The sequence below is a fragment of the Petaurus breviceps genome, unplaced genomic scaffold (assembly GCF_028583685.1).
Source record: "Petaurus breviceps papuanus isolate PSGF00001 unplaced genomic scaffold, PetGlider_PUasm1.0 151, whole genome shotgun sequence".
Taxonomy (NCBI): Eukaryota; Metazoa; Chordata; class Mammalia; order Diprotodontia; family Petauridae; genus Petaurus; species Petaurus breviceps.
The window spans coordinates 15,898,554-15,920,603 of NW_027185712.1; the positions used below are offsets into that span (position 1 = coordinate 15,898,554).

General features: G+C 35.7%; 1 protein-coding gene across 1 annotated transcript in view; it reads left to right on the forward strand.

Annotated features, from left to right (window-relative positions):
* Nucleotides 1-22,050, forward strand: part of RPRD1A (regulation of nuclear pre-mRNA domain containing 1A) — a 98,136-nt gene that overhangs the window by 48,661 nt on the left and 27,425 nt on the right. The window lies entirely within an intron of this gene.

Sequence of the window (22,050 nt, forward strand, 5' to 3'; positions counted from 1 at the left end):
TTACCATATTTCCCCCTGAAACATGATACTGAGTTTTGCAGGGTAGGTGACTCTTGGTTTTAATCCTTGCTCCCTTGACCTCCAGAATATCACATTCCAAGCCCTTCAGTCCCTCCGTGTAGCAGCTGCCAGATCCTGGGTTATTCTGATTGTGTTTCCACAACATTCAAATTGTTTCTTCCTGGCTGCTTGTAATATTCTCTCCTTAATCTGGGAATTCCAGAACCTGGGTATAATATTCCTAGGAGTTTTCTTTTTGGAATCTTTTTCAGGAGGTAATCGGTAGATTCTTTCAACCTCCCTTTTGCCCTCTGGTTCTGAAACATCATGGCACTTTTCTTTAAGTATTTCTTGAAGGATGATTGGTTAGGTTCTTTTTTTGATCATTGCTTTCACGTAGTCCAATAATTTTTCAATGATCTCTCCTGGATCTCTTTTCCAAGTCAGTGGTTTTCCCAGTAAGACATTTCACATTGCCTTCTATTTTTTCATTTGTTTGGATCTGTTTAGCTGCATCTTGATTTCTCATAAAGTCACTAGCTTCCATTTGCTCCAATCTAATTCTGAAGGAATGATTCTCTTCAGTGTGTTTCTGAGATTCATTTTCCATCTGGCAAATTCGGCTTTTTAAGGCATTCTTCTCCTTATTCCCTTTTTGAGCCTCTTTTGCCATTTGAGTGAGTCTATTTTTTAAGGTGTTATTTTCTTCAGTCAAGTTGTTAACTCTCATTTCATAATTTTCTTGCATCATTCTCATTTCTCTTCCCAATTTTTCCTCCTCTTATGTGGTTTTCAAAATCCTTCATAAGCTCCTGTATGGCCTGTAAGCAGCTTATTCTTTTAATGGAAGTTTTTGGTGCAGGAGTTTTGACTTCATTGTCTTCCTCCTGTTCCATGCCTTGATCCTTTTTGTACCCAAAAAAGTAATCCAGAGTCGGATCGCTGTTTTTGCTTTGCTTCCTTTGTCTGCTCATGTTGCCACTGAATTACTTAACTCTTGAGTTTTTTGCCACACTAGGACTCTACTACCAGAATGGGGAGCTTTGTCCCAGTCACTGGGGTTATCTCAGCTGCTGGAGCTATTTGTTGTCTGTCCTCTCCGAAGCCTTACTGGGCACACACCCTAGGACCTCCACCCTAGACAGTGATCCAGATCCAAACAGGTTAAAGCACGAGTGATTAACCCTCAGACTGGAGGCTTGGTCCCCCAACAATCTGTAGCCCAGGAGTTCTGAAGTAGCCACGTGGCGGCTGTACGGCCCCAGTGCCTCAACCACTTCTTCCTCCAGGGGGGAAAGGCCTGACCGCACTCCCGAGCTCCTGGTTCCCAGAGTCCACACTGCACTGACCTCTCACTTTGTCCGTAGTATCTATGGGTTGACAATTCTGGAAACCACCACAGCTGCTGGTAATCTGAAGTCCCTCCAGCCTGCTGCTGGTTGTGACCACCTTGCGGCTAAAACCTCAGGCTTGTGCAGGGTCGAGCTTGGTTCCTAGCATGCTGTGCTGGCCTCTTCCTGCTGGCCTGTTAGGTTGTCCTCAGCGAGAGGTTAGCTTCTTTGTGTCATTTTGTGGGTTCTGTAGCTCTCTAAAGTTTTTCAGTATCACCTTTTGCGTGAATTGGAGTAGGTAGAAGTGGGAGCCCCGTGGAAATCCTGTTTCTACTTTGCCATCTTGACTCCGCCCCTTGTTTCCCAAACATTCTTGTAGGTACTCCTTATGTGGTATGTTTAGCCACTTCCTTTCAGGCATGAGAGATCTAGTACTGGAAGGTCCCAACCATGATGTTTAGTTCTTTCCTGTACCCATTATTTCATTAGTATTGGTACTCCACTGATGTAGAATGTAGCTTCTATCTGTGCGTTTCTATTCACCCTGTACTATTCTTTTTTTTTTTTCTTTTTTGAGGGGGGAGACCGGGCAGTTAGGGTAAAGTGACTTGTCTGAGGTCACACAGCTAGTGAGTGTTAAGTATCTGAAGCTGGATTTGGACACAGGTCCTCTTGACTCCAGGGCCAGTGCTTTATTCACTGTATCACCTAGTTATTAGCCTCCTACCCTATATTATTCTTGTTCATATATTTTATAAATATAAAGTACTTTTTTTTTTTTTTTTTTTTTTGCTTTTTGGAGGGCAGTTGGGGTTAAGCGACTTCCCCAAGGTCACATGGCTAGTTTTTGTGTTGAGTGTCTGAGGCCAGATTTTAACTCAGGTCCTCCTGACTCCAGGGCCAGTGTTCTATTCACTGAGCCACCTAGCTGCCCCATTAAAAGACTTTCTTAACAACATTAGATCTTTCTTTGGTTGTTGAATATTTTGTTGGGTACTGATGTTCCACTTGGGCTATATCAGTCTATTGTGTTTTATTCTTATTACATGCCAGGCCTACCTCTGGTGTTATTTAACTGGTCATTTCACAGTATTCTAATAATGGCTTCCATGCCCCTTTTTGGGAAATGTACCTTTTGTTTTAACACATAAGACATAACCCAAACAAAACTACCTATAAAGTACCTCATCCCCAACAATCACAATTTCCTAATAAAAATAACAGAAGCTCACATATATGCAGTATTTTTTAGGTTAGCAAAGTATTTTACAAATGTTATTTTATCCTCTGCAAGCCTAGAAGATAAGGTAGTTTATTCCTCTTTTACTGATGAGGAAGCTAGGGCAGTTACAGTTGATAACTCCCCAAAGGCACAAAGCTTGTAATTGTCAAGAGCTGGACTTTAATTTAGATTTTCCTGACTCCAGGTCCAGTGCTTTGTCCATTTCCTTTTTATACTGCTGTTTTTCAGAATTAAGTTCTTTGTGGGCAGGGACTGTTTTTCACTGTCTTTGTCTTTATAATATCTTTCATTTTTACGTCTTAATGGATGTATATTGGCTTTACAGTACCCTTTGTGTTATTTATAATTTTTATTATGACAAAATTATGGTTCATATAGCATAGTCATTAAGAATACTGGCTCTGGGTTGGCTAGGTGGCACCGTGAATAGAGCACCGGCCCTGGAGTCAGGAGGACCTGAGTTCAAATATGGCCTCAGACACTTTAACACTTACTACCTATGTGACCTTGGGCAAGTTACTTAACCCCAATTGCCCAGCCTTCTGCTTTTACTCTGCCATCTTCTCTCTGCCCCTGTAATTGCACTGCCTTCTCCCCTCAAAAAAAAAAAATGTGGAATGCAGATGTTAAGGAATGATGGGCTTTTGTGGTAAGATGGGATTATTGAAATCCTTGTGTTATATCCCAGATGTGATTCAATCCCATTTCCTCTTTCCATTCAGTCTTAAATCAGCTTCATTTTCTATCTGTAATGTCTCCAAAATATTGGGGGCTGATCCAGTGGATTGTCAAGTAGTACACTGTAGTCTGGCCAGTATGCATTTTTTAATCTTTGATTTTCATTGTGAATAATGAAATGAATCTATTATTCATTGTTTTGAATTAACTGAGGAGAGTTTGCAGTGTAATGGAGCTGGGTATAATCAATATATAGTGTCATCTAAAAATGGGTCCATTTGGAAAACTTTGTTTCCAGTTTATTAATATTTTATTAATATTACTTATTTGCATAGTAGGCACTTAATAAATGTTTGTCAACTCGACTAGTATAGTTTTTTTGCGTGTACTTTGTGTGGTACCTCCCAGCAAACACCTTTGATTATTATTGTTCTTTATACATTGGTGCTGATTTGTGGCTGATATTTCCCCAGTTCCCTTTTAGAAGTAAAAGTTCTGCCATGGTACCTTGTAATCTTTGGAAATGTTTTCTTTTTTTTGCTTTTCTTTTGGAGGGCAATTGGGGTTAAGTGACTTGCCCAAGGTTACAGGCTGATTTTTGTGTTAAGTGTAATCTTTTCTTTTTTAGGTATTTTGAGGGAGGCAATATAGTGCAGCAGTTCTCAAAATGTGATGTGAGGACTCTTAGGGCATCTAAGATCTTAGATCAAACCTATTTTCATACTAATAACTGAGATTTTTCTTTTTTGACCTCTTAAAATACTTTTTTTTCTATCTAAATTTCAGAGACTTGATTTTCTTCATCTATTTCAATCAAAACATCATTGCATTATATCAAATGTAAATTTACATTGACAGTTTTAATGAAATGAAAATCCATTTAAATTTCTAATATGCTCTTAATAGCTATAACCCATGTAAACAACAAAACTGTAGCTATAGTTATGGCTATAACACATGTAAATAAAAGCTGTTTGAGGTTCTCAATTTTTAAGATTTTAAAGTGATCCTAAAACCCAAAGTCCATTTTTCAGCCACACCAGTGGATCAGTGATTTCAGCAATGTAGGTTTGTCTTCAAGTGATTACTCACAATTCATCCATACCTGCCTATATCTTCTGTGGTTTTTCCATATGGTCATGTAAATCCACCATTGGTGGTTCACCCAGTGCACATAAGCCTTTGTGTTCTCTACATAGTTCTAATGTCAGTTGGAGCATGCAGGTTGTCCTTGTTCTTACTGTATGGTCTAAAATTTCTTATTTGTTATATTTTAGAGTCTAGTCATATGCACAGTACCTCTCTCCAATGCCCTTTGGGTGATCTTCAACTTCATTTCTTTGGAACCTGGAATTACTTGACTTGCTGCATACCTGACTGAAAGAACATTGGTATGCGAAAAAATAGTGGACCTTTGATTCAGGGAATATCTTTGCATTGTTAGAAGAACTGTGCAGTTTGAAAAGACAGTGTTCTTTTTTTCAATTCTGAGGCCTCCTGTTTTTCCTTTTTTTTTTTTTGCTTTTTGGAGGGCAGTTGGGGTTAAGTGACTTGCCCAGAGTCACATGGTTAGTGAGTGTGTTAAGTGTCTGAAGCGGGATTTGAACTCCGGACTACACGGCTGGTGCTCTGTTCACTGTGCCAGCTAGCCTCCCCTCTTTTTCCATTTATGGTGTCCATCCAAGAGACAAGTCTTGATTTTTCCATTCCTAGGCTGTATATCCAGTGTATGTCATAATCTGGATAATATGCATTTTTCATTTGCTTTGTCCCAGCTGTGATTAATTGGTATAATTTGAATGACTGTTCATCAAATTTAGGGGTTTCTATAATGTTCTGGGACTTGATGATATATGCTAGAACTATAGCTTAATGTTATCTGTAATTAACTACCTATGGAGTATTTTATACAAAAAATCTCTAACTTAGATATTCTGCTGGATATCCATGGAATGTAAACCTCTGGTGAACTCATACAAAAACCTTTTTAATGGTAACATTAGATGGTTGTAAGTTATCTTTGTTAGGAATTCTTTATCTGAAAATGAGGGTTAAGATCTTCAATCTGTACTCTCTAGCTTCAAATGTTTCACTGGATCTTTGATAGTATCAGCATTAATGCTTCCTCTACTGGTTCCAGTTGTAGCCTAGTTTACCTTTTTATTGTGAGTAATTTATTTCCTTTTTATTTATTTTATTCTTCCCATCTTTACAAATCCTCCAGGGAGGGTGGAGGCCTTTGTTGAGGTCTTTGAAAATTTCATGGGTTTTAGTTTCTCCAGTGGTCTGTTTCTTATATCTCCAGTGTGTTTCCTGACTGGATCAGCTCTTTTCTTTTAACTGCTCCCAAATCATCTTGATAAAATTTTATATCTTTCTTATTCTTGTCTTGCATTTCTGCCAAATGTTGCTCTTTGCATCACATGCCTTTTTGATTCTTAACATGCTGTTTTTTCATGATTCTCAGCCATGTTGCAAAAGGGAGAAGATAGATATTGGAATTAGAAACATAGTTTTTTATATGAAGAGGCATAATAAAATTGTTGATAGGTTTGAACAATTAATTGTAATTCAGCCTGCTCTCTTTTCAATTTTGGACTTGCCTATATAAGATACAGCACATGCATGTGCACACACACATACATATGTGGACTAACTCAATGAATTATATAGGTATTCTTCAACTTATTTTTCCCGTGTTGTTTGTTAGTCTTATCTCTTGAGCAGTCCTATATCTAATTTAAGAGGCCTTGTGGTATTCCCTGGATTGGTATAGTTAGTCCATAATAATTTATAAATAAGGCCATGTGATAGAGTCTTGTTTATGTTTTAACATTTCACAGTAGTGCAAGCATTTGTGCTATGATTCATTTGATGTTGCTAATCAAAGGGTTTCTGACTGAAGTTGCTTCTTTTGTTGTATCTGTCAATTATTTTATAATCTTAACAGATGCATGAGTAATTTGTTAGAAAGATTTTTTAAAAGACCCAAAGATTTCATTTTCCTACAAATTCACATGCTTACTTAAAATCACTATGAAGTAAGCACATAGATGTCATATATTCTCTGTACTTAGTCTTTTCCCTCACTTTTTAAAAATAAAATTTATTATTTATTTCATTTATGGTGATTTCTTTCTATTTACATTGTGATAGTCATTGTGTATTTTATTTTCTTGGCTCTGCTTACTTTATTCTGCGTCATATACAAATCATTCTTTTCTCTATTATTCTGTATTCATTCTCATTCTGGAAACATCTTTATTTGTTGTATCTTACAACACAGTAGTGTTCCATTACATTCATATGCCACATTTTTATTTTCTTGACTCATTTTTCTGCCATGTCTAATTCTTGGTGACCCTGTTTGGGGTTTGCTTGTCAAAGTAACTAAAGGTTTTTGTTTTTTTTTCCATTTCCTTCTCCAGCTCATTTTACAGATGAGGAACTGAGGCTAATAGTTAAGTGACTTTTACAGGGTCACATAGCTCTTAAGCTCTTGAAGTGTTGTATCTTAAGTATTTCAACCTAGATTTGAATTCAGGAAGAGGAGTCTTTCTGACTCTAGTCCTGGTATTCTCATCTACTGTGCTACCTAGCTGCCTATACAGTTTGGTTAGCCATTCCTGGTGTACATGTAGACTTCTAATCATTGATTTCCTTAGATTGGAGTTCCACAGGCATGGCCATTTTAGTTACTTCCTCTGCATAATTCCGAATTGTTTTCACCAATTCTCAACTCCACAAACAATGCATAAAATGTCTTTATCTTTTCACAATCCTTCTATTATTGACTATTGACATCTTTTTTCATCTTTGCCAATTTTCAGAGTCCGAGGTGAAACCCCAGGGTTGTTTTGATCTGCATTTCTCATGATTAGTGATTTCAGAATTTCTGTGATTTTTAGTTAATTAAATTATCAGTCATTAATGATATACTGTAGAAAAGCATTTGTGAAAGCCTATTTGTTTCCTTTTCATTTTTGGTGAGGCTACTCTTATTATTCTTGTAAAAATTTTGTGTAAGTGAGGAAGTTTTTTATGGCTCAGTAAAAGATATCCTAATAATCGTAACATCATTTTTTTTTCACCCTTTTCACTCTTTTTTTTCTAGCTATTTTGATAATTTATCCTCCATGCTTTCAAAAATTGCCACCTACAGCTCATATTTTTCTTTGCTCTTCTGGTACCTACTTTTTCATTAGAATCACAAAATGTCAGTGTATATGGTGACTTGGTTCTAAAAATCTTGGTAAGTTTCTCCATAGACTATACTTTTTCATTCTCAGCAATAAATGTTTGTGCATGAAATGTTATTATTTTAATGGAGGTCTTGTTGCTCATGTTTATCATGCACTTAGAAAGCCAAGATGTCTAAGATGATGAACTAGATTCTGAGTAGGCACCTACCCAAAGTAGGTAACATGTGGATAATAATATTGAGATGAATCTGTTGGTTCTGACTTGGTATTCTTTTTAGTTTTGTAGGGATTTAAAAAAGAGACCTTTTGCCCATACTAGGTAACAAATTTGTTAAAGTTGCTATTGTATAATTTTAATGGTAACAGTAATAGGATTTGAGCTATAACCTTTAATTTATTGAAGGTTTTAAAATCGATAGTAATTTGCCTGTTTAATCACTGTTCATAGTGACCTGTCACTTCTCTCATGTAATTGTTGCCTTAATCAGATTTCCATTTTGTAAATCCAGCACAACCTCATAAGAATGGTGCATTGGATGTTTTAAAAGTATTTGTTTGCATTTTTATTTGATAGTGATCTTACCACTATGTCACTATGTGAAGCTACTGATTTGAATTTTGGTTTTATTCCAGACCATATTCTATTAAGTTTGATTTATTAAATAGTAGATTATTTTTGTGCATTGTGTGTAATATGACAAAATGAAAATGAAACAAGTTTTTCCTCAATCATGGAAAACAAAATACACTGTCTCAGTTATTGTCTTGGCACCCTAAGTGTGAAAATATTTCCTGGGTTGCATTAGTTGGCACTTAGTAAACTAATCCCATGTTATCCAGGAAAAATATTATAGTCCTGAAGGATTAAAATGATTCCTTAAAAAATAATTGTTTCCTGTCATTAGTTTTCTTTAACAATAAGTTATTTTTTTTTGAAAGAGAAACATTTCCAACTTGGAGGAATATATCCTTGGCATCCTTTGCTTTTTTACATGGCAATTTGGAGAATCATAGGATCTCACAGTTGGAGAGGTCTTCAGAGACCACTCCAACTCACACCTTAACAAAATTCCATCTTTAATATGCCTAAAATTGGTTATCTCATCTTTGTTTAATGGCCTTGAGTGAGGTGAAATAGTCAGGCCAGCCAATTCCAATTTTGGATAGTTCTAATTGCTGTTTTTATTTTTATGAAATTGTGGTGTTTCATGATTTGTGTGTTTATCACCTGGAATATAATATTCTTTGATCTCATCACTGTGTGCTTCCTTCTTTCATCAGTGCAGCTCACAACCAAGTATTCAAGTATCCAATCATTAAGCATTCATTAACTGTCCTCTATGTGCCAAGTATTGTGAGATTGTTGGGGACAAAGAAAGGCAAAAAACAGTTCTAACTCTTAAACATCTTGTGCTCTAAGGTGATCCTTTAGGATTCTTATGCATGTCCTCCCATAAATTTTTCATAGAGGATCTATTCACTGTGCTGGAGGCTTTCTGCTAGTTCTCAGAACAATTTAGGATTACCTTCATAGTACTTGACTGCCCATCAGTTCTTAGTTGCTCTTGTTACATAACTGCTGCATACATATATATGTGTGTGTGTGTGTGTGTGTGTTTTTAAGGTCATAAGGTCCTTAATGTTCTTTGTGATATTACTTGCACTCAATTAGTCATTGACAATCTGCTGCAGCCTACTTTATGAATTCCCATTGACCTGTGGTTCTCTTGTGTCTTCAGAGATTTTGGTGTAATTTGAAGTATATACTTGCCTGTTATTTGTGACTGTAAGGATAAACTCTTTGAAAGACTGCTTGTATTCTCATATTTTCATTCAGGATGCCCTGGATACTCTTACAGACCGTATTCATTAAGATGAAAAAGTAGGTATTTGAATTGGTATTAGCATTTGTAGTTGTATTTTTAGTGAGCATTTAAAAAAAATAATCTTGTCTGTTTTTTTCTGTTCTTTGGGGGGATATTTCTTCTTCTTGGACATCTTGATAATTCTGCCTTTAAAGTTGTCACCTTACACAGATTTATTTTGTAAATATTTTGATTGGCTTCATTCAGTTTTCCCATTTTTTTCCTCAATTTTAATTTTAAACATTTTGAAAAGAAGCATAATTATAACAGAAAGAGGACTCCCTGACACATATACACAGCAAAGCTAGCTCTTGTTCTCAGTTTCCCATTAATGTAAAAGACATTTATACTTTATACAATATGTTAAATATTGGGATATTATTTAGTTGTTTCATTCCTGTCTGACTCTTTGTGACCCCATTTGGGGTTCTTGGCAGAGATACTGGAATGGTTTGCCATTTCCTTTCCAGCTCATTTTATAGATGAAGAAACTGAGACAAACAGTGTTAAGTGAGTTGCCCAGTGTCACGTAGCTAATAGTTGTTTGACGCCAGATTTGAACTCGGGAAGTCAGGCTTTCCTGAACTGAGGCCCCACACTATTCACTGCACTACCTATCTCCCCAGAGCTAACAGAATTTAAATTAAATGATTCCATCTTCAATAAGAAGAAAACACCTAGTGATGGTAAATCTGTTGTATTTCACATCCATTTGTAGTTTTCTGTTTAGACAAGTTTTCCTCTTTTTTATTTTGTGTGTGACACTATTGTTCATGATATTTTATCTTCTACCTCCATAAGGTTTTACAAATGAGATTATTCTCTGCCTTTGATGCTAGTGGATAGAGTGTAACTATTGGCTGATTGACCAAAGGCAGCTTCCCTGTTGGACCCCTCATGCTGAATTCTTTGTTTACCATTGGTTAAAATTCTCCAAGAAATAGTCAAAATCAGAATTGATATTTTTTAGTTTTATCTATTTGCCGTCTTTCAGAAGCAGTAACTTGTTAAAGTAGTTCAAGTTGGAGCTATTGCAGTTATAATGTAGCATCTTTTACTTCATCTTTATCCTTGATTTTGGTCTCAATCAGTTGGTAATCTGATGACATGCAGACAGCTTATTTTGAAACATCTCTCATGTCAGTATCCAGTTCTTTTGTTTCTTAGGGTATTGTTCTTTTGATTTTTTTTTTTGTGGTGGTGTTCAGTTGTCACCCTATTCAGTGTGTTCTGTTACTCTTGAAGAAAATGTTCAGCTATGAGGCTTCTGTATTTTATACAAGTCTTTGGTTCTTAATTTCTGTTCAGTTTCTAACCTGTTGTTTTTTGTTATCCTCCCTTGTGTTCAGCTTCACATTAAAGTTACTATTTATCAAAGTATATGTGTATTTGTATTGAAGTATCTTGTCAGTTTCTCTATGGAATTTCTCTACTTGATCCTCTGTAGCAGAAGCTGATAAACGGAATTTGTCTTAGTCTGTTGCTTATGCTCATCATAAGCTCTTCCAGGTGAAATGACTTAAGTGTTTCATGAAATGTTCTTCTCTCCTTTGACTACGTGATGAAACCGGATATGACAATTACTTTGCCATTTTTTGTGTGTGTGTGAGGACCTCTGAGCATTTAGACACAGATATTTTCATTTATATTAAGAACATCAAGGTGGATGTGGTTCCATTACTAAATATGGTTCCTTGAAATTTGTTTTCTAAATGTATATTATTATCATTTCTATTTAAAAACTCATTTAGGGGCGGCCAGGTAGCACAGCGAGTAAGAGCACCGGCTCCAGTGTCGGGATGACTTGGGGATCAAATCTGGGCTCAGATACTCAGCACCACACCCAGAAATTACAGGCCATGTAACCTTGAGCAAGTTACTTAACCCCGATTGCTTTAAAAATAAAAAATTTAAAAATTTGAAGTTTCACCTCTCTCACCTCTTCTATCCACCCCAGCTCCCACTGACAAAAGAAAACCCCATTACAAACATGTATAGTAGTCAGTCAAGTCCTGCCATTTGCTATGTCTCTTCCCTCAAAAAACAAATACACTTCAGTCTGCACTTTAGAGTCTTATCACTTCTTTGTCAGTCTATTTTATCCTGAGTTTTCTGGAGTCTAGTTTGTTATTGCCATTGATCAGAGTTTCTAAATAAAGCCCTTCAAAGTTGTGAAAACTCATTAATATTATGTCTTCATCTCTAAGGTTATGGGAATACCAGTGAAACTATTGGTTTGATTAGATCTTAGAAGAATTAGAGAAATACTATGATTCATTCCTACCATTGATTTCAAATCTAATTGAGCTCCATTGTTTGTGAAAGGACACTGAGGCAGACCTTCCTGTCCCAGCTCTCAGAATGATAAATACTACCCCTTTTGGTGAAAACAAAGAAACAAAAACAATAGCAAAAAAAAGCCCGTAAGTCTTGTTCTATTCCTGAAGTTGTATGCAGTATTCTTGGTTATAGAGGACATAATGGTTAGAAAGAAGATATTGTAATATTTGAAGGTAGAGAAAGCAAGTATTGGGGTCATGGAAAATAATATTTACTGAGCATCTATCTTCAGGGTCAACACTTGGTATAGGAGATATAAAACTATAAGAGGGTCCCGGCCTGGAATATTTTTACAGTAGTGCTGAGAAGATAACATGCAACAGTTAGTTAATACAGAGCAGTATTTAATGGTGTCAAATTCTGGGATAAAGAACAGGAGGAGATCTTTTGGGACTAGAGTAGCCCAGTTCTTCACTTGATATATGGGACAGTAGGTGGAAAGTAGAATTCCAGGCAAGAGGAATAAGAGGGATGTGTGGCGAAGTACAGAGCTTAATTTGGGGAAGAAGCTTGAAAATCATTTTAGTAATGTACTTTTTTGGGATGTAGAGGCTGGGTATTTTTAGAGTGCTTTCTAAACAAAATATATAAATGACAAAGAATTCAATACAATCCAGATCACACTAAGCTACAGATTCCTGACCTTTCTTATGTCTCTTATGTTATAGACTCTCTTAGAATTCTGGTGAAGCTTGTATACTCCTTTTCAGAATAATATTTTTAAATGCATGAAATGAAGTAATTACAAAGTAAACCACTTCAATTGAAATAAAATTATCCACTTAAAAAAATTCCCCAAGTTCATGAACTTGTTTAGGAAGTACTACAGTAAAGGGGGATGTATTATTCAATGGAATTTTGTGAGGGAATTTTTTCCTGAAGCAAATTATAGCTCCCCAATTTATCAGTTTTTTAAGTCAATATTTTAATAGACTGATTTTGCTTTAAGAGTTGACACAACCATTTCTTTTGCAAGTAAAAACCTTTTACCTACATTGTGCTACCACCAGCCCTCTACCCTCCTCCCCCAGCCAAGAGACAAGAGGCCATATGAAACCACTGAAAAATTTTCCCCAGAGAAATGATATAACTAAATTATTGTGTTTGTGTGATAAGGAAGGGAAAGTGTTAGAAAAAAAAAATAAAAGAGAAGATAGAAGAGAGCAGCTTTATTAGTGGAATATTAACATATTCCACTAACCTATTCAAAACTTTCTTTTACTTACCACTCAAGTCTATGTACCTGATAAGTCTTATTTTCTCAGTCCATTGCCAGTCTACTCTCAAATAGGTCTCTATTGTCAGGGATCTATGAGGACTTTTGGGAAGGGGTGGGGGGTCTAGATTTAGCATCCTGGGGGCCAGGGAGTAACCCTGGGCTCCTTACTAGATGTGTAATGTGTCCTACCTTTTCACATTTTAGACTTAACTATCTATAGTTCTTTCAACAAAAACACCATGTAACATAATGGAAGAATGTGATTTTCCTCTTTGGCAAGGAGGCCCAGCTCTTAATAAGTTTATTTGAAAATGTAAGAATCCTTTGGATGGCCTCTCCAGATGTCTCCTTTTGCCTAAAAATTAGGGTAGCTCTCAAATCCTATTCTTATGTACATTCTTAGTGCAGTGATTATAGTGCTGGATTTGGAGTCAGGACAACCTGTGGTCCAGTCTCATATCAGACACTAGCTGTATAACCCTCAACAAGTCATTTAATGTCTCTAGACCTCATTCTGTAAAATTAGGGAGTTGAACTTTTAGTGCAATATCAACTCTAGTCCCTCATGCTCCATGTTAAATCCATTTGTTCTTTCCTCTGCTAGATTATAAGCTTTTATGAAGGCATAGATCATATCCTACCTGAACTTGGTTGCTCAGTTTCCAAGTGTTTTCTACAAAGAGTATAAACGTTTTTGGAGTTGAACTGCATTCCTTTCCCATTGTGAGTGGAGCATGGTTTGTGGAAGGACTTTGGAATAAGGGTTAGAAAAAGATCTTGGTTCTAGTTGCAGCTTTGCCATTATGTTAAGTGTGACCTCAGGCAACATTCTGGACCTCTGTTACTTCTTCCCTGGCAGATCACTCAGATCCTGCTCAGCTCTAGCATCCATACTTCTAACTTCCTCTGCTTCTTAGTATTAGAAAGAGGTGATGCAGGGCAAGTATGGTCATAGAAAAGAAATCAGAAAGTGTCATGTTGAATGCTCAAGCTATCTTTTTCTTTCCTTACAGTTGTGATGAACAGTGTATCAGTTTGCAAGTAGCTCTTGAAATGTAAATTTTGACCATTTTTCAATGGAACTGTTTTTTTGGGAGGGGAATAATCCTTATTAGTTGAGCTCATTAGTACATTTTGTACCAGTTTTTGCTGCACAGTTTGCCCAGAATTTAATGATAACATGTTTGTATATACATAAAATGATATTCTGATAGTGAAAATTAAAAGGTAGAGATGAACAAGAAAAGTAGCAAACTAAGTTAAGGTTATAAAGAAATCTAATTTAAAAAGCTCTAGATTACATAGGTTGGAGAAGGAAGACTTAAGATAAGCAGAGATATATGGAATTTAGTTGACTAACCAAATGGATACCATTTTGACTAGTATTGTCAAATTTAGAAACTAACTGAAATGGGGAGTAGTAATGTGAAGTGAATACTCAAAACATGAAAACTTATTTTGTAATGGTAATTATAGTATGAAGATCAGTTTTGTAAGATTTTTTGAGAAGTTACCAGAGATCTTTAATTTACTTTGGAATCTCCAAGCGTTATCCTTCCAATTTAAAATTTATTCTTGCCTCTTCTAAAGATTAAATTGGGAAAAAACCTTTCTCATCTGGCTATGGACCGTTTTCATTTCAATACTTCTTCCTTTCTCTTCTAAAAAGAAAGCATATTTGAATATGTCAAATTACGTATAAAGACTTGAGAGTATATTTCTTAGCATTATAATAAATAAAGCCATTTTTGTTATTGTGGCTTTAAATATAAAACTTTAAAAGTTTCCAGCTTCCTGGAAGCTGCATAATTTCTTTATAATTTAATCACCCACTATTGAGTTTTTTTTGGGGGGAGGGGGGCGTAAGTGAAAGGTCTTGGAGGTGGAGTATTTTTTAAAGTTGATTTCATATTAAAAAGTAAACATGCCTAAGAGTTTTTTTTAAATCACAAAAGAAACAGAAAAATTTAAATACAAAGAATTTTGAAATTCATTAAATATTATATTTTACAAGTATTCTTCAGTTTTGTATTGTGGACAGTCAAGTAAAAGAGAAAAGGAGAGAGAAAGAAAGAGACAGCAGGCCAGGTCTGAGTTACAGGCAAAAAAAAAAAATCTCTGTTCCATCCCTCCCTGGGTGGCCTGAGCCTAATCGATGAAACTTCAACCCTACAGTCTCATAATTAGAACAACTTTGTGCAAGAAGACCCCTCATAGGAACCTTCATCCTTTTCATCTTAATTCTTTCAGGTATGCTTAATTATGTCGATTGAGTTTTTCATCTGTATTTTAGATGTATAGGAAATTTACTAACAGGAATAGAACAGATATTTCTATTTTTCCCAATACAAATTAATGTTCTAATAGCTGTGCCATTGATTTTAGTGTTACTGCTTTTGAAAGAGGCCCAGTAAAAATATAAATTTAAATTTGTTGACCTAAGAGATTGCCAAAGTCTCTTCCAAATTTCAAATACGATTCTTCCATCCTGTGACTAGCTAAACAGAATAAACTAAGAGTGGAAGAAAAAATCTTTACCTAGAACTTAATGTATACAGAAAACAAAACTTGTGAAATGAATGAGTATTTAAAAAATAAAGTTGCATCAGACATGTAGGAAGGTAAAAAATCTTCAGAAATGAGGGGAATTTAACTGCTAATAAAGTCATTGCCTATTAAAATTTGCCTCTGAATAAATATAACTCTTAGGTAAAAATAACCAAGTTTTTTGAAAGGTTTAGATATGAGATTTCCCATCCCTGACTTGATTTCTTTAATGGACATTGTGTTTACAATATTTTTTCATTGTTTTATAGGCTAATCAGTGTTTGGGTTTTATCTGGTGAAATTAGAGTCACTTTCGGTAGTATTAGAGCATATATTAAAAAAAAAAATTTCTTGAAGACCGATATTTAGGGTAGTATACTGGACACTAAGATATGTAGAGAAGAATAAGATATTGTCTTAATCCCAATTAGATTTATAATCTTGTAGGTGATAGAAGATATTTACCAGGTTAGCATAACATCAGAAAGAATGTTCAAAGTTTTGTGAAAGTTCATTGTTGGCAGAGTTCACTCTAAATTGGGGGTTTGTTGTGGCATGTGACCTGAAAGTCTGATTATATAGTAACCAGATTCATTGTGGGCAGTAGTTTGGAGAACATTGAATAATGGACTAAGAAGTAGGTATTTTTATTTTAAGTTTGTTAAGCAGCAGAGAATCATCTTGTCAAAGTTACAGTTTAGGAACATTAATTTTGCAAACAGTATGTAAATTAGTTTGAAGTAGGAGGATACAGCCAGTTGAAAAAGCTATATAGTAAGAGTAGCCTTTGTGCTAGCATAATTGCAGTGTAAATAGAAGAGAACATAATTGAGAGATTGTGGAGGGAGAATATCTGATTAGATATTTTCAGAGTATGTGAGTAGTCAGATTATTACACTTGAGTTTTTGTAAATGATAAATGTGTGGTGCCATAAGTAGAAATAGGAATGAGCTAGAGCAATTTTTTTTAAGGGGGGGAAGATAAGTATAGTTCCATATAGAATTGTAGAGGTGATAACTAGTAGAAATATGAGTATGGAAGTTGGGAGAAAAAATTGACATAGCGTTAGACATTTTAAAGCCATATACATAAGGCTGTTATTATAAGCCAGGAAATCAGTAAATGTACAGAAGGATGAGGATAGAACTCTTGGTAACTCCAACATATAGGGAATGGGAAAAGGAAGAAAAAACAGAAAAGGCATCTAGATAGAAGAACTAATTGTATCATAGGAACTGAAGGTTTCAAAAGGGGGTGGTAGTGAACCATGCCAGTACTATTGAGAGACCATAAGAGGGTTACCAGATGATGAATTACACTGACCATTTAAATCAAGCACTGATTTATATCAAGTTCTGCTATGTAAGTTTATATTTATATAAAGTTCTGCTAAGGACTGGGGATACAAATACAGAGACTGAAACAATCCCTACTCAATCTGACACAGACACAAAATGACTTTCAGCCTCATATGGCATTCTTCTGCCTACACTGATACAATGACTTAATGGCCAAAAAGAAGACAGGGTGTTATAAATCACACAGTTCTCAAACCATCTACAATTAGTCTCTTAACCATTGATACTTTTTTTTTTCTTTTTGGAGGGCAATTGGGGTTAAGCGACTTGCCCAAGGTCACACAGCTAGTTTTTTTGTGTGTCAAGTGTCTAAGGCCAGACTTGAACCCAGGTCCTCCTGACTCCACGGCTGGTGATCTATTCACTGCACCACCTAACCGCCCCAACCATTGACACTCTTAATGTATAATGTTTGTTTAATTGTCAGTGAATACTGAATGAACTGAACTACATGAAGATTGGCTTTCTTTGGTAAATGAAACCAGAAGGTTTTACGAATATGGAGGTAATTGGGAAAATGGCTTGCAAAAACATCAAGGAGTTGACATGATCCAACTGTGTCCAAAGGCACCAAATTATTAATTCACATTTATTTATTGGTTTAAGATTTACAAGTGCATTTTTCAAATGAGGACATTAAAACAGATTGTGTCTTGCTCATGGTCACATAATTTGTGGTAGGTTTCCTTATTCCAATTCCCATACTTTCTGCTTTACCATACTGCCTTTCAAGAAAGGTCATTTCATAGTACATTTCATAAGCAAAGAGAGTGGACACAATGATCATAGGATCATAGCCTTAGAGCTGAAAGGATCTTCAGAGACCATCTAGTCTGATTCTCACTTTACAGATGAAATGGAGGCCCAGAAAGATTCTGATTTGCCCGTGGTCACAGTGGGAGCAAATATCAGGCAATATTTTAACCCAATTTCCCTGACTTCAAGAATTAGTATTTTTTTCCACTGCAATGCATTTTTAGTAACAGTGGGTATATGTGTTACAGAGAAAGAAGAGAAGTTTTACTAAGAACTTCAAAAGATACTCCTAATTAAATGAAAATGTATATTAATGTCATTGTTTTGATGTGAATGTAGGCATGGGGAAGTCGTTAAAACTGGAAAATATGGTTTGGGTTCAAGAAAAGGAAGAATCCAAAGGTTTATTTATAAGCTTCATGTTGGTTCATCCCAAATACTTTATTTAAGAAGAAAATTGAATAGTAATGGAACTGGAGAGCACTGAATGATCTGATCAGTCTAAAGGAAGCTGTCAACTTTTTAAGAAATGGAGCCTGGAAAAAAATTAAAGCATTGACTCTGAATCACCACCATTTCCTTGAGAAGTGTAACTGAGACACAATACTTGTCACAATGAAGAGGCCAAAAGAATTGAGAAACTGCTTCAGCTAATCAGAACTTCCTGACCTAACAGAGATACATGGCAGCTAATGGCAGATTTGCTGGAAAAATACCACTGAGGAGGATACCTAAAGAACTTGAGTAAACTTAAAAGCTTGCTTTCTCATCTCAGTAAAATCTCTGAGAATAACCTGTTTATTTCTTGATAATATCCTTCATGAATATATGAGAAAGAAAAAGAAGCTTGTGCAAATTTTTTCCCCTAAAACACTACCTCTTGGGATGGCTAGGTGGCGCATTGAATAGAGTAACTGGCCCTGGAGTGGGAGGACCTGAGTTCAAATCCGCTTCAGACACTTAGCACTTGCTAACCATGTGACCTTGGGCAAGTCAGTTAACCCCAATTACCCTCCCTTCCCTCCCTCCAAAAAGAAAAAAACAAACCATGAAATACTACCGATTTAGATCACATAACTGATTTAGATCTCTTTTATCTTGAAAAGGCAGTTGACAGAAAATGCTGCTTTAAAGTATACTTCTCTGACAAGGTATCTCCTGTTTCTACATTTAGATTATATAAAATTATAATGTGATTGCAATTTTTTTTTTTAGTGACTAGAGAATTGTAATCAAATGAGGTGTTACATATGGGATATATGTAGTAATCAATGCCATGGTCTTACCTGGAGGATAATTACCAAAACAAATGGATTCCTTATTTGGCAAAGTTCTCCATATGTCTGTCTTCAATGCCATTGTCTTAATTGCATGGAAACCCAGGACACTGGTTTGAACAAAACCTATTACAATGAAATATGACCACAGAAAAAGTGGATGAAAAATACATAGCAAGATTGAAATGCTGCTGCATTGATGGGCACATTTAATTATCAGTATTGTATCTTGGATTTTCATTCCAGATAGACAGTGAATTGTGTCTAGATTTGAATAATAGAAAATAAGATGATCTTATTTTGAGAATTATAATAATTTATAATTTCAATAATCCTTATTAACTTATGCTGTTCCCTTTCTTCCCCTCAAAAAAAAATCTCTTAAGCCATTGTTTTTCTAGTGATGATGTATCTGTGAAGTATGAAATACTCTGTGAAACTTTTATTTGTGGCACTACCTACCACAGTTGAAGATCATCAATTTTTTTTTTTTACAAATTTCTTGCGAGAATCAAAATATTTTCTACCTGTTAGTGATTGAATTTGGAGTACTACACTAGCCATTCAGCCCCAGGTTTCCTAGTTTGATGAATAACAAGTTCTAGGAGATTTAAAAGAAAAATTTAGATGATTTGAAGTCTTTAGCTCTGAAAATTAGATCAGGCTTAATATTTGAGATTTCATAATCAAAAGCTAAGGGGAACTCATTTGAATTGGGGCTTTGTAAGGAAATTTCTAATCACAGATTAAAGGTAGGTGAGCAAGTTAGATTCTTGAGAAACCCTAGGACAAATAACCAAAATGGGAAAACCTTCTATAAATTCTCCTCAGGGACCAGTGGGAATAGAAGATACTGAGAGTGAAGAGGCAAGACTGGAAATTGGATTTTCTGCTTGGGACCTCACAAGACCTGAGGGCAATTATCAAAAAGTATTGGCTATAAAAATTACCCATTGTCGTATTTCCAGCAAGCATGGAAAGCAAGGAGACTTTATGGTGACCTGCAGAGATTATGCTCTTTGTGCTTTTAACAGTGTTTAATAATTACTATCAGTGTACATAGTATAATTTGGTCTTTTAGCAAGGAAAAATTTAAAGGGTTAGGGGAACAATTTTCAGTTCTGCGGATTTTAAACAGAAATGAAGCTTTAAAAAAAATGGACAAGCTTTTCAAAGGGTAAATAAAGATAAAGGAAACATTTGAGACAAAGGAGAATTATAACCTGTGTCTAGAGGTTGGAGGATAGAAGAAAAGAAGGGAATGGAAGAAAAAGATGAATTTCCAATGAAACTTTGCAGCTAGTTTTGGATCTGGAATTTTCCCCAGCAAGGGTAGACCCTAGACTCTGATCAGAAGCAACTTCTTAAATCAATTGAATCTTCAATTTCTCAGGTTCTCTCTAACTTGTAATTATAATGTAGATTTATAGGTGTCATGAAGACAGAGGCCATTAAGTTTTGACCTCTCTCCTCTTGTCACCTGTGGATCTACATCATAATTACTTGGATAGTTGGGAGATAGTCTGCCTTCTTTGGACATTTAGCTGAGTTTTGTCAGATCTAACAACCACTACTTACAATCAGTAGTGATTGAAATGGGAACAAGTGGTGTGATAATGAATCCCATCAGAAGATACCTGGAACAGGTTATGGATTATGCAAGTCGTGGAAAAGAAATTGAAACCCTAGGGAGCACTGGTGTTTATAACTACTGCTTAGTGAAGGTAGCATCAGGAAAAGACTGATTTGGGAAATGGAACAGCTGGTTAAGAAGATGTCTCAGAATTCGGATTTCTAGATCACAATCTAAAGTGAACAATGAACTGTTGGTCAGTAGTATGGACTGCACCTAATGAGGGATGGCAAAAATATTTCTGGAGTCTTGCAAATCTACCCAAGGGACCCTTAAGCTGAAACGGATAATGGAGGGGAAGGGCAAAAACTATTCACATATATTTGCTAAGCCAGAAGAAACCACAGACATTAACAGGCACAGCATTGGAAGAAGCCTATCAATGAAGAGGGCCATTAATTCCTAGAATACAGTTTCCAAAAAGAAAGGCAATAAAACACATGGTGTCTGTAAAGCAATACCTACAGACACTCAGATACCTATAAATGTAGAAAGTATGAGCAATAAGGAAGGTGAATTTTTCATGTTAATTCAGGGAGGAAAATTTAACATTGAGTTGAAGAGTAATTTAGGTTGAGTTGAGACTGGCAGTAAATATTAATGACAAAAGTTTTTTTTTTTTTTTTACCTTGTAGAGCAAAAGGAAGATCAAAGAAGGGATAGGCCTACTATTGGGTTAGATGGAATGATATGGACAACAGAAAGGAAATATTCAGTTCTTATTTTGCTTTCGTTAATTTTCCAAGAGAATGATTTTTCAGTTTGGGGGATGAGGATTAGACAAAAAGTAGTTAAATAGTAATTGAAACTCCAGGTAAATATTTAGTTACCACTGAACTCAAGTCATTTAGTCTGCACTCTCTTCTCAGGACACTGAAAGACTTTAAAGATGTGATATTTTAGTCATCATCAGTATTATTTGAAAATTCTGAGGTATAGAAAAGATGCTACAGGTACTGGAAATGAAAAAATATCCCAGTTTGCAAATAAACTGAAGAATATTGAGGTTTCTTTCTATAGACTTGCATTCCTAACAGAATTCTAGAATCCATTATAAATGGAATGATTTGTTAGAATTTCACTGGTCACCAAGAGCTAGCTTGGCTTTTTAAAGTGCAGATTAAAATTAATCTTTTTTTTTTTTGACAGGGCAACTAGTCTGATAGATCAGCAGAATATGTTACATAGTATATATAGATGTCAGGAAATGATTTTATAATCTCAGCATTTTTATGGACAAAGTGAAGAGGTGTGGCTCTTTCTGATAGGACTGTTATACAGATTTAGAACTACCGTGTTTCCCCGATAATAAGACCTATCCCGAAAATAAGCCCTCCCCTTACTGTGTAAGATTCCTCTAAAATAAGCCCTCCCCCGAAAATAAGCCCTATTGAGATTGCTACTGTAGTGAAGGTGATCCCTTGCGCTACACGCTACATTATGGTACCCTCTGTATGCACCGTCCCGCCCCCGTGAAACGCACGCCGCACTCCGAGCTGCATCCAATCAGAGCTGCAGCAGTGAGCGCGTCATCCTGTTCTTTATTGAATTCATTATTGAATAAAGGTACATTTTTTTGTTCACATTTACCTGTTTATTA